The 12,118-nt window shown below is 44.4% G+C and overlaps 1 pseudogene; it reads left to right on the forward strand.

Moving 5' to 3' along the window:
• Positions 1-4,029: 4,029 nt before the first annotated feature.
• On the forward strand, positions 4,030-4,881 carry LOC142766055 (uncharacterized; annotated as a pseudogene).
• The last annotated feature ends 7,237 nt before the right edge of the window (positions 4,882-12,118 follow it).

Consider the following 12,118-nt stretch of genomic DNA (forward strand, 5'->3'; position numbering starts at 1 on the left):
AGAGTTGCGGGAAGGCAAAGCAACGGTTATGCTCGCAAATTTCAGCAATGAGTACAAACATGTGAACAAAGGAACAACGGTCGCATACATCGAAGAAATTGTCGAAGCCACCAGTGCTTTCGCCCTCGCCGATGCTGCGGAACCTGCTCAGAGGAACCAAGCCCCTCCCATAGCTTTCGACGTCAATCCCAGACTTCCGAACGATAAGCAAGAACAGCTCAAGGCCCTGCTCCTGCAATACGAAGATTGCTTTTCGTCGTCATCGAAAATTCGGCAGACCCCAATCACGAAACATCGCATCATAACCGAAGAAAATGCCAGACCACTCCGTCAGAGTCCGTACAGGGTTTCGACGCAAGAACGTGAGGCCATCAAGAGACAAGTTGATAAAAAGCTGCGGGATGACATTATCCAGCCGTCCAAGAGCCCATCGTCATCCCCCGTGGTGTTAGTGAAGAAAAAGGATCGGACCCTACGCTTCTGCGTCGATTATCGCCGCCTGAACAAAATCACAAGAAAGGACGTGTATCCTCTCCCACGAATAGACGACGCCCTTGATCGGCTCCATAACGCCAAGTACTTTTCGTCAATGGACCTCAAGACTGGCTATTGGCAAATCGAAGTCGACGAAAGAGACCGAGAGAAGACGGCGTTTATAACACCGGACGGCCTCTTCGAGTTTAAGGTGATGCCCTTCAGCCTTTGCTCAGCGCCTGCAACTTTTCAACGCGTTATGGATACAGTACTGGCAGGTTTGAAGTGGCAGACTTGCCTTGTGTACTTGGACGACGTCGTCGTATTTTCCTCGAGTTTCGACGAGCATCTTCGGCGCCTTGAAGCTGTACTTCAAGCCATCAAGACTTCCGGACTCACACTGAAGCCAGAAAAGTGCAGATTTGCGTATGAAGAGCTCTTGTTTCTGGGGCACGTTATCAGCAAGTCTGGAGTTCGTCCTGATCCACGGAAAACAGCCGCCATCGCCGAATTCCCACCGCCCACTGACAAGAAAGCCGTGCGCCGATTTCTGGGCCTGTGCGCCTATTATAGGCGGTTCGTGAAAAACTTCGCCCGCATCGCCGATCCTCTCAATAACCTTACCAAGGCCGACGTCGAGTTCAAGTGGGAAACGCCACAGGAACACGCTTTCCAGGAGCTTAAACATCGCCTCCAGACGCCTCCGTTACTTGCCCATTTCGCCGAATTCGCCGACACAGAAATACATACTGACGCAAGCAGCGTAGGTCTTGGCGCCGTTCTTGTGCAGAGGGCTGACGGACTTGAAAGGGTTATTAGTTACGCCAGCCGATCGCTATCCAAAGCAGAAGCAAATTATTCCACAACAGAAAAGGAGTGCCTCGCCATCATCTGGGCTACGTCGAAATTTCGTCCATACCTCTACGGCAGGCCCTTCAAAGTGGTGAGCGACCACCACGCCTTGTGTTGGCTAGCCACTTTGAAGGACCCTTCAGGTCGCCTCGCACGATGGAGCCTGAGACTTCAAGAATATGACATTACTGTCATTTACAAGTCCGGCAAAAAACACTCCGACGCCGACTGTCTCTCTCGTGCGCCTGTCGACCAACCGCTACCCGACGACCCGGATGACGACTACTTCTTGGGAACGATCACTACCGACGACTTCGCTGAACGACAGCGGGCCGACCCGGAACTTAAGGCCCTAATAGAATACCTCGAAGGCAAGACCGCCGAAGTCCCGAAGGTATTCAAGCGCGCACTTGCATCGTTTTTTCTACGAAACGGTCTTCTACAAAAGAAAAACTTTTCACCGCTTCGGGCTAAGTATCTCCTTGTGGTGCCTTCAGCTCTGCGACCAGAACTCCTGCAGACCCTGCACGACGATCCGACGGCAGGGCACCTCGGTGTTTCTCGCACGCTCGCGAGGATACAAGAAAGGTACTACTGGCCACGTCTTACCACCGACGTCACTCGTTATGTGAGAACATGCCGGGACTGTCAGCGACGCAAGACACCGCCGACAAGGACAGCGGGACTTCTGCAGCCAATTGATCCACCTTGCCGACCTTTCCAGCAGACTGGTATGGACCTACTGGGGCCGTTCCCGACGTCGGCTTTCGGAAACAAGTGGATCGTGGTAGCTACCGACTACCTCACCCGCTACGCCGAGACAAAAGCCCTGCCAAAAGGCAGTGCATCCGAGGTAGCTAAGTTCTTCGTCGAAAATATCGTCCTACGTCACGGCGCCCCGGAGGTCCTTATCACCGACAGAGGAACGGCCTTCACTGCCGACTTAACTCAAGCGATCTTGGCATACAGCCAAACAAACCACCGCCGGACGACAGCGTACCACCCACAGACCAACGGCCTCACCGAGCGGCTTAACAAGACAATCGCCGACATGCTGTCAATGTACGTCGATGTCGAACACAAGACGTGGGACGCCATTCTTCCGTATGTGACCTTCGCATACAACGTGGCGGTGCAGGAGACGACGCAGATATCTCCATACAAATTGGTCTACGAAAGGAGCCCGGCAACGACGCTCGATGCCATGTTACCCAACGTCACCGACGAAGAAAACCTCGATGTAAGCGAGTACCTTTAACGCGCCGAAGAAGCCCGACAACTTGCGCGTCTCCGTATCAAAAATCAACAGACGACCGACAGCCACCGTTACAACCTTCGACGACGCTTCGTGGAATACCAGCCCGGTGAACGTGTTTGGGTGTGGACGCCGATACGCCGACGTGGACTAAGTGAAAAGCTTCTGCGACGGTACTTCGGACCTTACAGGGTGGTTCGACGTCTCGGCCCACTTGATTACGAGGTTGTCCCCGACGGCATCACGAACTCTCAACGACGCCGATCGCGACCTGAAGTCGTGCATGTCGCGCGCCTCAAGCCGTTTCATGCGCGTTAACAAACTGAAACAGTGTTTTTTTTGTATTACTGTTTCATCGTAATTTATTCATTGTACTTTCTTGCATTATTATTGTACCTTCATCTTTAGTTAAAGCATCGGGACGACGCCTTTTTTCAGAGGGGGGCAATGCCACGTTCCATTTCCCAAGTTTTTATTATCGTCCCAAAACACCACACGATTCTCAGCGCAAACCGCGCCTGCAGTTTTCTAGAAGGTTCCGGACTGTAGTAGATCATTTCGATAAGATCACGCCCACTGTGCGAACGATACAGATTGTTCTGGAAGCTACGCCACCGCCAGCGGTAACGCTAGAACATTCGACGGCAAGAGTATAAATGCCGACGCGCTTCGCCGCTTGTCAGTTGTTGATCGAAGGCCGACGCTCCGTTCGCCGCTATCAGTCTGAGACTGCTATCTCTGCGAGACTGCTGCTGTAATTGGACTTTCTGTTTACCGGGCACAGGTTCGCCCAAATAAACAGTTACATCCCAACAAGAAGTCTCCTTTCTTCGGCCACGTCACGACCCCGTGACAATAGAGTTGAATTCATCTGTATGTCAGGGATGTCCGCACTCGCCTTTGCTCTTTGCATTTTGTCTAGAAGCATTATGTTTGAGTGTGCTTCTAAATTCTAGCATAAGAGGATACCGATATGACTCCGAGGAAGTTAGAATTCTCGCTTATGCAGATGACATTGCCTTCTTTTACGTTCATTAACCAAGCGTTCAAAAAGCAGTCAACACTACTTTACGTTTCTGTGAAGTCGCATGTGCCAGCGTTAATTTCGATAAAAGTAGAGGATTCTGGCTAGGCTGTGAGCCCAAACTCCTTCGGTCTTCTCATATATCCATTGAAATGCGACTCCTATGTGGTATCTCGGTGCGCCTCTTGATAACTATTGTAACAGCGGACCACACTGGACCGCTGCGATTACTACGATCTGCCGAAAGGTGGCAACATCGAAAGTACGAGAGCTTTCATTTTTTTTTGCTAGAGCGAAAGCGTGTAACTTATTTCTTGCATTGGTGCTTATTTATGTCTGGAAGGTTTAGCACTGCTCTCGTGTGTACATTCAAGCATTTCATGGGATATTTGCCTGCTTTATTTGGAGCTCTTTTAGGGAGACCATGAGAAGAGACAACCTTTTTCTTCCGCTTGAAAAGGGTTGCATCGGCCAGGTGGATTTGTTTGTGCGACAGTTGGTGTCGCAATTTTTTCTACCTCAACGATGTGTACCACCCCTTTATTTTAGTGGTCTTTCGAAACCGTCTGTATTAACATTTTCTTTATGTCGCAACAGGCCAAGGAATCGCCATTGTGGGGTTTTGTAAAAAAAATTGTTGATATTGTGAATTTTTTGAAAGCTAGGTTTAGTTTGGAGTATTTCTGTAGTATTGACAGAACAAAATTGACCGCTGCGCTTGTCAATAATCTTTTCCCCGACCCTGTTTATTGCATTCCGTCTTCGCTTTTGTCTGGTCACGATTTATTATTTCCTGTACGTAGAACGTGTATATCGCCCTCCGCGAAAAGATTTTTCTTTAAACTACACATTTCCACTCTGCCAGTGAAAACGTGGCTGAATGAAAAATCAATATTCGTAGCCTGGACAGTGAATTGTAGACTTTGTAACCAACCCGAGATGATAGAGCATTGTTTCATTCATTGTCGTGACGCATTTTATTTTTGATACATCCTAAAAAGAACCACCAGAAAAGAACTTCCAATCACACTTCATGGTACTAGGTTCCTGACTTTCAATAAGAGCCAGACCAACAATGCTCTATATGATTTGTTTATGTTGTTGGGACTGCATTCACTATGGAAAAATCACATGAACGATAGACACGCCAAGCCACCAGACGAGATCTGTCTTCAGAGAAGCAGCTGCTCAAGTGCGCAGTGTTGTTGAGACTTTTAACTCCGTTCCGCAGTGGCTTCCCCTTCTGGATGCTTGTGCGTGTTTACCTGACTTCTGATGAAGTATGCTGTGCATAGCTCACTACTACTAATGAAGATTTCATGCATTAAAGAAACAAAAGACCGGCTGGCTTAGTGGCCGATTACCGGGCTGGCACGCAGTGGACCCGGGTTCGAGCCTTGCTGCGTTTTTGGTGCTAGGTGTTTTTTGCTAATTTCGCGCAATGTGGTTACGGACACAGGGGGTGGCGGACAATTAAATACTGTGCTGCGTGAAACCCGAGTTGTAATCTCATAAAATTTTTCGCTGTGAAATTACGTTACTTAGGCATGCCATAGCTCCGCATGTGAATCCTACTGCGTTAGGAGAAGTTTTAGCAGAAAAAAAGAAAATTGTGACAAAATAACTTAAAAAATAAAACTATTAAACAGGTGTGTTTTTTCTATTGTCGAGTCATTGAATCTTTGAATCTCGCCTGATATGCTGTGGCGTTTCGAATTTCGGACACCTACGCAAAGTATGCTGACGCACTTCCTGGAATAGTTTATCGGTGTCACATTCTGAGTGTTCTTTTACTTTATAAATACGTTTCATTGAGTCTTTCATCGCATACCTCAAATCCCAGATGTTTAAATGTGGAGTAAAGAACTTTTCACTCCAGCAGGCCATGCATGAGAAATCAGCGTTTCTTTATGCTTCGGAAACAACCTTATCCTTCACGCAGTGACTCCGACTACTTTGTTTTGGTTGGCAAGTCGCGGCAGGCAAAAACATCCTTATTAACGCTGTACAATAGCTCCCATTCACATCATCTGCTATTAATTTTTTCAGTGCTACATTTTTCCTTGGCGAATAGCCTTGCTTAGTTTTTTTTATGTCCAACAAGCACATTTACATACATGCTTGAGGCACGTGGACGACCTTAGAAAGAAGCTTGATAAGGCTATAATGTTCGTTGCAGGCATGTCTGGAAACTCCGGGCAAAAAGACTGAGTACACTTGTTAGAGAGTAGTGATATACGGTAAAATGTTAAGAAGCAGTGAAAGCAGCCCCGTATGGCGGCAAGTATGTTGTACAGCCACAATATGAAGCAGTGTTTGGTGCACTCTTAGCTGTTATATAAGCAGAACAATACTTCTTGAGTGAGTGTTACAATAAACAAAAAAAACTTTATTGAGTCATGTTTATGATATAAAGAGAAGAGATTACTGTATATTTAGTGATTTGAAACTTATGAAAAGAACACTGTCCCTATGACTAGAGCTCCGTGTTTTAGGGTGAATGCTAAATTATCTGATACGCACTTACCATTAAAAATGTTCACTATTAGGAGTTATATACTTACCTTGAATTTTAAAAGGCCGTTAAAGCCAAGAGTCATGAATTGAATGAACCGCACCTCCGTCAACGATAGAAACCTCATAATGTGTGCTTTTGTATATCAAAACAAGCTTTAGGTTGTAATATGAACAAAGATATACGTGTTTTCTATTGTAGTATTTCTGCTTATAGCTATAAGCGTTTGTGGGTTAAAACTTTCGATATATAAAATACAATAAGTGTCTTCGCATAGTTCGTATTGAGATATCAGTTTTACCTCAGGATTAGGAGTATTAAAACTAATATTCAATCCGTTATTTTTCGTCAGGAAATGAGAGAAGCTGAGCGAGAAAGCCGACACGCAGATTCAGTAGATCCTAACCCTCCCCCCTCCCCTCAATAAAGCACAAGTTCAAGCATTGCACAGCAACAGTTTCATTACCAAGGTAAATAAAAATGAAGTGAGTGGATATCAGAAAATGAAGATAAAGGATTATTAGAGACAGTGCAAAGCATGTTGAATGAAAAAAAGCAGTAACGACACATCGCAACAACTTATATTGCAAAATTAAACATCGAATTCAGAACATTCAGAGCATTCCGAGAAATGAACTCCAATAAACTACGCGCATCTCCCCACCCATACAAAATAATATAAAAAACATTATCCAAATCACAAGAAAATTAAGTTCAGAAAACACGGAGCCCTGCATATAATCATGGGTGTCAAATGCATAACTTATGAGATAGGTGTGTAACGCACCGCCGTTCATATTGTACCATAACAACTGGACTTTATACAAACATACTGTAAGTAATCTATGGAGGATCCGCAGCCAGCACAGTTCTCCATAAGGAAAACAACAGAATCGCAAATAAAGAAGGGTGTAAAACAGGGAGACACGATCCTTCTACTGCTATTCACAACGCGTTTACAGAAGGCTTTCAAGGCAGTGAAGTTGGCAAAGTGAGGGATAACATTTAATGAAGAGTACCTTAAAACCTGCATTTCGCTGTTGACATGGCAATGACCAGTAACTCCAAGGCTGGATCGCAGGTCATGATTACAGAACCGGACATGGAAAGAAAAGAACAGGTTTGAAAATGATTGTGCATAAACTAATGTACCGTGCAACAATTTTGGCAGAGAACAGTGCTTTGCGATAGGAGGTGAGACACGAGAAGTTGTAATGGAATGCCTACTTAGAACATGTAGTATCCGCGCAGCCGGACCATGAAAGTGACATAGCTAGAATAATAATGGTGGGGTGGGGCACATTCGGCAAGCATTCTCAAATCATTAATGGTAATCTACCACTAAATCTCAAGAGGAAGGTACATAACAGCTGCACCTTGCTGGTACTTACCTAGGGTGGAGAAAAGTGGAGGCATACAAAGAGAGTTCAGTTTAAACTAAGGACACTGCAGCAAGTGATAGAAAGAAAACGATAGGGGTAACCTTGAAAAACATAAAGAGGGCATATAGTGGCTACGAGAATGAACGGAAGGTAAGGATATCATAGATGTTAATAATATCACAGAGAGCTGCAAGTTTTCAGTTGCTTGGCGTTATTTTCGTGACAACAAAAGTCGTCGATATAGCATTTATTCATTTGCCCTTGTGACGACATAAAACAATCCGCCAAAAACACATAACAACCTCTGTGAAGACACACTTCACTTCCGTCCTTTAACGGTCTCTATGTCAAAAAAATCAGCCGTGTATATTTTTGCAAGTGTTAACATGGCTGTATTTTTCTACCAAACCATGGCGCTTGAGTGCGCTTTGTCTGGGAGCCCAAAACAAGTTCAAGCAATAAGACAGCTCATACATTCCCGAACATGTCACTGTGAGTGATTTAGAAAACGCAAATTTCTCTTCCAGCATTAGGACGCAGGGAGAACGTAATTTTATTCTTATCAGTTTGAAAACAAAGTACCTAATTTTTTTGTTTGGGGGGGGGGTTGTTATGATAAATCATCTCTCAGTTTTCTGCATCGTCATTCAGGCACTAACAATTTTTTAAACGCACCTGGCGCGCCTAAAGCAGGTCACGTGTCTGTGCTTTGAGGCCTATGTTTTGTAAATCTCCTATGGTATTATGCGACACCTGAAATGGTGATGCATACGTACTAACTCGCGCTCATACAAAAACTCACGCTCTCTACAAACTCGAAGATACACCAACTCATTCTCTCCGTCAAAAACCTGGCGCTGTCTTCATCAAAACTTCCGCGTTCCGCCTCCCACGCATTCATATTCACTTCCGGCTCGCAATCGATTCAGACTCCTCAGAAGACTCTCTCTAATGAACACGTACTTTAGGCGTATGCCGTGAGGGCGCGTAGGCAGGGTCAAATCCTGCTCCGGACTTCGACTTCAACGCGATGCGATTTCTCAAGAGTCTCGCTGTCAGGTTATGTGTACAGGTATTCTCAAACAACACGGACTTCCTCGCATTATCCTTATGAAACCTCTCCTACCTTACACAACGTACTTCGACTTATCAAGCACTGACGTTGAATGGGCACGCATGTACGTTTCATAGCTTGGTGGCTACTCTGCCTTGGTGGATTATTAGCCTAGCTGCCCGTCCACGCAGGCACTCATTCAGCTCATTAAGTTCAAGGTAGAGGGAAGGAGCAAGAGGGGGATGCTAAAAATTCTAATAAATGTGCTGAAGGGGACGTTATGAAAGGCTCGAAAATGATCTGTTGGAGTGAATACACAAATGAAAGGGTGTGGTACTTGCCAGCTTAGTTGCAGTAATACACTGATGCAATATGCATGGTCAAATATATACTAATAGGTTGGTCTTAACTGCGACTTATCCGCCATGTTCAACACCTTTTTATTTCGATAGATAAATTTTCTTATTGTATAGTGCTTTTCTTACTAATAATTGTTAGCCCAAATGTAGCCATGCGTACACCACTCGGTGTACTACTTCGCTGGCAGCCTCCATAGTATGCTTACGCAGCAGCAGGAAGTGGTACCGATGTGTGCAACAAACCACAGCCTTTAGGCTAACACGTCACTTTCATCATAAATAAGGGCCGAGTGGCTGCTTGTTCCATTGAGAGCTTTCAACTGCTCTACAACTATGAATACGAAACCCTCACTTCAAGTTGCCCTATAATCATGCCGTGGTGAAGGCAGTTGCTACTTCGTAACTTTATTTAATCCCCCGATTGGCCTATACTGCTAAACCACGTGAATCGTCAATTCTGCATACGATGACAAATTCCGCTAGGTTAATTTCTCAGTTTGATATAATAGCCAGGTAGCACGATAAGGCGTCCCACTGCACTGCGATCGAGGCGTGAAATATTGGTGTGGCGGCATGGACTAAAAGGAGATCTGAGGCGTACGGTCCCTGGGCGTGAACTTGCGGGGCTCATAATGACTGGCTTCAGTAGGAGATGCCTCTATTCAATCGATCCGCACGGCAGCGAGGAAGTGACGCTACTGGTGTGCCGGTGCAAAGGTTCTATTGTTCCTTCGGCAAGGCGCAACCATGGAGAAACAGTATTGATCTGGGCAACACACTTGCCTGTCCCGTTCAATATGGCCCGTGGTATAAACGCAGGCATTGACTCTCCAATTTTTTTTGAGCCTGAAATTTGTGTATATTTCAGGAGCTCTCAACTACGGTGTCTCTCATAATCATGTGGCGGTTTTGGGATGTTAAACAGCAACGGTCAATCAATTCATAAAATCTGTCGCGAAAACCCCCTATTTTTTCTTTAAAAAGATTGAACAAATGCATATGTGTATAATCCAAGGCTTTTCTGTCAATTCTTTTTGTCTAATTAACTGCCTTTCTCTCCAACAGTTTAGGTTGTGTCATCATTGATTGGCTTTAAGGACGCTTCGCTCCTCAGAAACTTCCCAGTTAGCTCTCTCTCTTTTTTGGTGTGCTTTGTTCGCTTTTGTATGTGTGCTCTTCTTCTTTTTGATGAAGTGTTCATTACCCTAAAAGCAGCCTTGTAAGTTTGTGAAACCGTTCGCGCTACCAACCACCCATATCTAGAAAACCAAAGTCTCTTATTATACTCAGTAGCAAAGAGGGTGTCTCGAAGGGCCAGTTGGTACATGATACTGAGCACAAAACAGCGCGAAGAAAGAAAACCACAAAAGTAACTGAATACAAGCGCTGTTGTTGTGTGGTCTTCTTTCTTCATACCGTTTTCGCGCTCTTTCCTCTGCAGTATTAGCAATGAAATGTAACCTAACTACATAGTTTACATGTGCGGGGCCTTCTTCAAAGAGAAATAATGCATTTTTACCATGTTGCGCTTTCAATATAAAGAATAGTCAGGACAGTGCTAATGCAAGACTTTAGAGATTCCAATCCCAAGTTATAGGCCACAGGATATCAGCCCCCTGCGTAAGCATAACTTCACTAGCAAAGCTTCACTAAGGTCTTTGTTTTGAGAAGATTATTAGAAAACTTCGAAAACGAGGTGCATGCAAATTTCTCTACCGAGAAAGAAGAAACTGCCCGAGAGAATACATGCTAACGCAGTCGAGAGATCATTTATTCGGGCTCCAAACAAATCACGGCTGCCGATTGTGCAAAATAATTAGGTTCTGCCTTTGTCCTTCAGAACGAGTAAATGATTCCATTTACCGCGAATTGTTAGCGAAGTGCACCATGCGTTTTTCAGCTGAAAGTATGCGCTGATATTTTCGTTTATAAAACTCCACAGCACATCACTTCTAATTATACGTAGTTCATTATTCAGCCACCTTCAAGGTCCATCTTTCGTTCTCACTTAGAGATGTCGTAAAATACTCTGTAATAGTCAGCAGCTGCTCATATTTCGAAAATGCTTTTGGCGTATTACAACACTTTAATTCCTGAAATATTTTCTTGCGAAAATTTGTTAGTGACTGTAGCAGATGGAGATAGCGATGCAAGTTGCTTGTTTCGTATAAGTAAGCAAACATGTTAGAACTACAAGGCCTCTGTCTTTTTTTTGAGAATGGTGCATATTCACTGTCTTCAGCATTGCCTACCAAAAGTTCAGAGCTTAAATTCAGCTCGTTCCTTGTAATGTCAGTCAAATTCAGCTTTTTCCGCTAATTTTAATAGGTGCGAAGCAACTCAACTTGTCAATGTGTCATGGTCCTGATGTGTTATGTAGTCACGTTCTTTCATGAAACATGCATGTGCCACGGAAATTCGATGAGTCCCTGTACTCGTCACTGCTTCACTTGAAATTAGCAACGCAAGAGTAAGCCAACGACGTCAGTGGAGCTCAAGCCCTCTTCCTTCAATGCAATAGAGAACTGAAACCAGGCCTGTAGGGAGGAAGAGTAATGAGAATCACCACCTTAGAATAAAATGCACTTAGCCGTGGCTTCCAGACAACGATGGTAAAGCGGAAACACGCTTCCTTATATGTCCTATTTCAAGTTGACAGCACTGGTGCCTCGTCAAAGATATCTCTGAAGCACAGCATGGTTCGCTCTTCCCCAGGATTAATGTTGGTGGCACGGAGAAACTCCCTTCCCCATCTGCACCTTCACTTCCACTTTCTCTTTTATGGAAACAGCATTATTGAACATGGCACTTTCTTTGCTCAAGGACCTGTGTTTAGGTGAGAACAGATTTACGACGTATTATATTCTACGACGCTGTCGGTTAGTTAGCAAAATTTTGCATCAATATACACTAGCTGAAAATTAAATATTACCATTTGTAAGGTATTACAAAAATGCACAGACTTCTCCTGCTTGTATACAGGTAATCTTTCTCTTATTATATGTTGACGGGAAAAAGTATTTCATATTCTTGTATATTTGACTAAGCAGTGAAATTGCTAAGGTGGAGGTTTAATAAATTTTATTGAAAAGAATCGTGGCCTAGTGAACTCATTTCTTTAGGTTTAAGATGTACGGTAATAGGTACAATAAGCCTGAATATTACCACTATTATTAGGAAGTTTGGGGGCCCCTACTTCCCAA

The sequence above is a fragment of the Rhipicephalus microplus genome, chromosome 6 (genome assembly GCF_043290135.1).
Source record: "Rhipicephalus microplus isolate Deutch F79 chromosome 6, USDA_Rmic, whole genome shotgun sequence".
Classification (NCBI taxonomy): Eukaryota; Metazoa; Arthropoda; class Arachnida; order Ixodida; family Ixodidae; genus Rhipicephalus; species Rhipicephalus microplus.